Source organism: Microtus ochrogaster, chromosome 1, assembly GCF_000317375.1.
Source record: "Microtus ochrogaster isolate Prairie Vole_2 chromosome 1, MicOch1.0, whole genome shotgun sequence".
Classification (NCBI taxonomy): Eukaryota; Metazoa; Chordata; class Mammalia; order Rodentia; family Cricetidae; genus Microtus; species Microtus ochrogaster.
This window is the reverse complement of record NC_022009.1, coordinates 83,888,026-83,893,903: the sequence shown is the minus strand read 5'-3', so window position 1 is coordinate 83,893,903 and position 5,878 is coordinate 83,888,026.

The following is a 5,878-nucleotide window of genomic DNA, read 5'->3' as shown; positions in this document are numbered from 1 at the left end:
TCTGGTATAATTGCAAATAGTCTCTGAGTAGTCAGTTGCATTTTTCTTAAGTTCTTATTTGAAGTTCTGGCCAGAATGTTGGAAGAAGGTGCACCATTTCAGCTAGCCAAGTTGGAATCATCTAGAGCAGTTTGTAACCCTAAACCAATCTTGAAGTGATGCTATAAGCATAATGACATCAAATCAACCAGGTGGAATTGTTGTGGGACCTCATCTTTTTCCTGATAACTTCAAGTAATACTGCTGGAAAATTTATTGCTTATTTTGGAAAACTTAAACATTACTCATATAGGCATATATTCAGTGAAATATATGATTAGACAAAATGGGAATGGAGAAAAGTTAAATTTTTTCTAAATATTTTCTTCCTACTGTTGCATAGCAGGTGGCTCCTGATATGAGAGAGAATCTCTGATTTTTTCTTTTGACAGCATGCTTAGATTTAGAGAAGTATAGTCACTGTCCAACTCCAAGGCCAGCTTCAATTTTTAAGTTAGTTGTAACTATCATTATACTGAGAAGTGGGGAGATATGTATGTTTAGGTAGTTAAATTTTACCCTGCAGATTATGTACTGATTCTTTCTGCATAGCAATTTTTCTTCTTTGGGCATCAAAATGTCCAAGGTCTCTAAACTTTTTGAAAATGGGTAGTTTAGCTGTGTTAGTTGGAAGAAGGCTGCAAACCTTCTGAGCAGGGCCCAGTAATGGTGTGTACTCTGGCCACATGGGTGACAAACTCTAGCAGTCTGAAAGATTTCCACATTAGCCTGGAATGGATTATAACAAAGGTTGATTCATTTGGACATAAACTCACAGAAACAATAGCAATTCCACAGTCCTTAGTGTGTTCTGGAAAATGAAACAGTCAAGGTTTCTGTGCATGCTTTTTGTCTGCACATAAAGTACATGAGACTATAGCCAAAGTGTGCCAGTGTCTTAAACACTGTTGGCTGAGGAGTTTCCACAGCATTGATAATTGTCTTACAAATAAATAGCATTATTAACATTAGTACCTGTATTTACACATAAGGAAAAGTTGCCTAAATGTAGTCATATACCCAATGTTATAATTTGAATTTCCACTTACAGTTCTGTCATACTAGGCTGTAGCATTAGGGCTTGCTTGTTGGGGTTTCTGTCCCAACTGGTTCCCCAGCCATTTTAGTCCCAGAGAAAACTCACATAGAAGTCTCCATAAGATTATAAACTGATCGGCCCATTCGCTCAGGCTTCTTGCTAACTATTATAATTTATATCAACCCATTATTCTTATCTATGTTAGCCACATGGCTCAGTACATTTTTCAATGAGGCAGGTCACATCCTTCTTCTTCAGTGGTCTGTGCAGGACTGAGGAAGAGCTTCCTTCTTCCCAGAATACTCCAGTTCTCATTGCCTTGCCTCTGCTTCCTGTCTGGTTGTCTTGCCTATACTCCCTGTTATTGGAGGGAGTATTTATTTAAAACATGATTTACAGATACAGACAATTCTCCTGCACCACTTCCCACTCTGTTTTTTAAACAAAGGAAAATACTCATAGTCCATTTTTTAGGAATGTGGACGTAGTATTTCAGGCTACTTCCTGCTAGTTGGGGGCACTGGTAATCTTATGTGGACCTAAAGAAAATTTAAAATTATGATCAAGTCCTGACTGAAGTATCCTGTGAGTCTTGATCATCTCAGGCAGCAGTCTTGAATCTGTTCTGGATGTAGAACTCAGACATTTGGCCCATCTGTTCCTACCAGAGATTTCTCAGGTGGTCTTCCTTGATCAAAACTTATTTTTCTTAACTCAGAATGAATCCACAGTCTCTCATTTCCTGAGGAAACAAAAGCAAAATCTCTTCTTCAAAGAAACATATCTTTTGACTTCAATTTTGAAGTCAAGGTATTTTCAAACTACCCATCTTGGATTAATCCAGCAGTATTTATAAACAAGTGCCATTTAGCAGCTCCTTCCTCAGCATTTAAACAATTCAAAGAGAGCATAATAACATATAGTATCCAGATTCTCTATGTGTTTTCCATCTTTATGCAGCTTTATTTTAAACTCTATTTGTTTTATTTTTAATTTTCAGGGTTTTGAGACAGGGTTTATGTGTATCCTGGAACTCACTCTGTAAATCAGGCTTTCCTTGAACTCACAGAGATCCATCTGTCTCTGCCACCTCAGTGCTGGGATTAAAGATGTGTGCTACCACAATTTGAAGTCACAGAGGTCAGTCTACCTCTCTCCCAAGTGTTGGGATTAAAGGTGTGTACCACCAAACCAAACTACCCTGTTTCTTTTCTTTATTTTAAGGACTTTAACCTTTATTTAAGCCTGCATATATTTTTAAACACACAGTAAACCTTTTAGACATTTTCTTCATCTTTGAATATACTGTATATCTCTCTCTTTTTCTGACCATGAGTGTTTAATTTACTTAGCAATATGGGTAGGATTAAAGCCGTGGCTTTGATGGCTGGATCCAGTCCATTCCTTGGCTTTCCAGCCTCATGGCAGAGGTATTGGCCAGAGCCATATTTATTGCCACAATTCTATGGCATTTCAAGGTCTCTGCCAGCAAGCAAGCTGCAGCAATGTGCTCAAAAACCACATTCAAATGCTCTGTAGTCAGACCACCTGCCAGAGTCAGAGTTTGCCTGGGCAGGACAGCTCAGAAAGCCAGCATTTTAAAAAGGTGCAGTTTTTAACTGCTACAGCTGAAAACCGAAAAGCATGTGGTCAACTTTTCATCAACACTATTTAAGTGTTCATGGCAGGACCTCTTAAAAGAGCTGCAAGGTTTTACAGCTAAGGCTGAGTCAGGAAGCCTCTCTTAGATGAGAGCTCTTGCTTGCGTCTAGCAAGCAGAGTAGACCCAAGAAATTGCTGCTACCAAGAAAACATGCTTTACTCTATTCTTTTCCAAGCTTTCTCAGGATTTCTGTGGATGCAGTTATCTACATGGGTGCCATTCTGTAGTATTAGAGCTTGCTAGGGTTTCTGTCCCACCTTATCCCCAAGGCTTTTTAATCCCAGAGAAAATCACACAGAGGTCTCCATAAGATTATAAACTGATTCACCCATTAGCTCAGCTTTCTTGCTAACTATTATAACTTATATCAACCCATTATTCTTATCTATGTTAGCCATATGGCTCAGTACTTTTTTCAATGGTGGTCACATCATGCTTCTTTGATGATCTGGGCAGGTCTGGGAAAGAGTGTCCTTCTTCCCAGAATACTCCTGTTCTCATTTCTCCACCTCTACTTCTTGTCTGGTTATCTTGCCTATACTCCCTGCCTGACTATTGACCAAGCAACATTTATTTAAAACATAATTGGCAGAATACAGACAATTCTTCTGCACTAAGCGACTTTAAGAACCAATTTGAATTCCTTTCAGTTATTTAAGAAACTGTCTTAAAGGAGGGATGTCTGATGGTTAGTTAGTGTTACTTGTCACCTGTGATATTTAATGTTAATTGTCATGGTGATTGTTAGTGTTGATTATCACCTGTGATGATTAGTGACAATTGTCACTTGTAGGGGCTAGTGTTAATTGTCACCTGGGATGTCTAATATTAATCTTCAACTAATGCAATTTATAACTACCAGAAGAAAGTCTCAGGGAGAGATTGTTTTCATTGGGTTGGTCTGTGAGAATGTCTGTGAGGGATCATCTTAATTAAGGAAATTGATATGTACAGACCTGACGCAGTGTGGGCAGCATCATTCACTGGGCAGAGGATTCTGAACTGTATGACAGTAAAGAAGTCAAGATAACCACAAACAAGCAAATGGGCATTTCCATATTCATTTTCTCTGCTTTTGCCTGTGGAAGTAATATCTGACATTCCTATCAATTTCCCTAGTAACTTGTAATTGTGGGCTGAAACAATTTCCTTTCTTTTCTAAGTTGATTTTTCTTATTAATTAAATTTATGTATTACTTTATAACATGGTTTAGTTTGTAATTGCTCCTCTCCTTCTACTTCCTTCCCACACTTCCTCCCTCCACTGCTTCTCCATTTCTTTTCAGAAAGGAGCAGGCCCCCCATGAGTGTCAACAAAGCATGGCATATCAAGTTAAGGGGACTAAACTCCTCCCCTTATATTAAAGGCTGGGCAAGGCAGAATGAGGGTTAGGTTTCAGGAAGCCAAGAGCCTTTAAGATACCAACCCATTTAGAAGTGGTCTCATATTATAAATGTAGCCATAAAGTTTATGTTCTCTCTCTCTCTTTCTCTCTCTCTCTCTCTCTCTCTCTCTCTGTGTCTCTCTCTCTCCTGCTGCTCCATCTGCTGCTGAATTCAATTCCTGTTTCTCATTCATGCAACAGACTGTAGTTAGGGAGCCAATCCCTGAATAAAGAGCCTTTATTATATTCAATTCTAAGATAGTGTGGGATTACTTTATAACTCCCACTTATATTATTTTATGGCACCAATATGAATCCCAACTTCATGCCTACCAGGTGGACTGGCCTACAGGGTTCTAAAGGTCTGCAGTCCAAAAGGTCTCCAACCCCACTCACCTGGCTTGATTTCAACTACTAAGTGGTTTTTGCAGTAGAGATACTGCACAGAAACTTGGCAATTTTCTGGGCTTACCATTTTTCCCTCCATCCATTGCATTTCCTGTCCTGAGGTGACTTGTGGTTTTCATTTCTGGTTTTCACTCCTCACGAACTCTGGGATCCTTGGTCCATGTGTGGGATTGATTTAATTACTCTTAATTTGTCAAGCAAAGCAAATTTGTCAGTATTTAACCAGGTACTAATGGACAGAAACAAAGTGGCATGGGACTGTTTGTGCTTATGTTGGCCATGTTTCTTCACCACATGGCTACAACCACAAGACCTGATGGCCAATAAAGATTATTACGCCTACAACAATGTACTGAATTTTCATAACTAAGGTAAATATTTGATTAATAAAAAAATCAATAAACTTGAAACTTATATGATGATAGATAATATTACCATTCAGAAATAAAATAACCTTTTTGCTTATGATGGTATTTTGCAAGATGCACATTGTTCTGAAACATCCATTCATTGGATATTAGGATTTAGTTTTTGTTTTTATATTATATCCTTAAGAAAATGGTTTGATAAACAGAACCAAGAACCAGACACTTTTATCAGTGATACAGTCTTTACAGACTAATAATGAACACCTAGCTCACAGGATAAATACCATCAAGCATCAAAACTTAGCTGAAAAATTAATACCATTGAAAAGGATAACATTAATTTGACAGGCAAAATTCAATCCATGTCAAAGTGTACTGAGAAATTATCTGAACAAAATCATACTGTTGAATTTGACAATAAAAATTTGTTTAAAAATGATGATATGTTAGCAGATAGAGTATCTCTCATGTTTCAGGGAAGAATATTATAAGTTACTACAAACAAAAGTCACAAGCCATTCAGGCTCTACAATGGCTTTGCTAAGTCACAAGAGGAAAGTGACTAAGACTATCTAGTCTTCAACCAAATCAAAAACATGAGAAGGAAAATGAAATTACTTGAGTAAACATAAAGTATAATCAAGGAACTTTCAAAAGGTACAAGTAGTGACAGAGACAACTAGCTACCTGGACAATCACCGAAAGCCTCATTTCCAATGTTGGAGCACCTAACTTTGGCTAAGACCTAGAATAACTGACAGACCATTTTTATAGTCAGGAAAATTTATAAAATCATCTCAACCTGTCTTGGGAAGCTTTGACAGTCTTTGTTTGTGTCCTGCTCGTCCTTTCCAGACACCATGCATTTTGTCAGTCCTCAGTGCATGGCAGTTCCTAACCCAAAGGCCAACAATTGTGCCAAGAAGAAAATAATCTCCAAGTGAAGTGTCTTTGGTCCTCAAATTTCTCTCTCTCT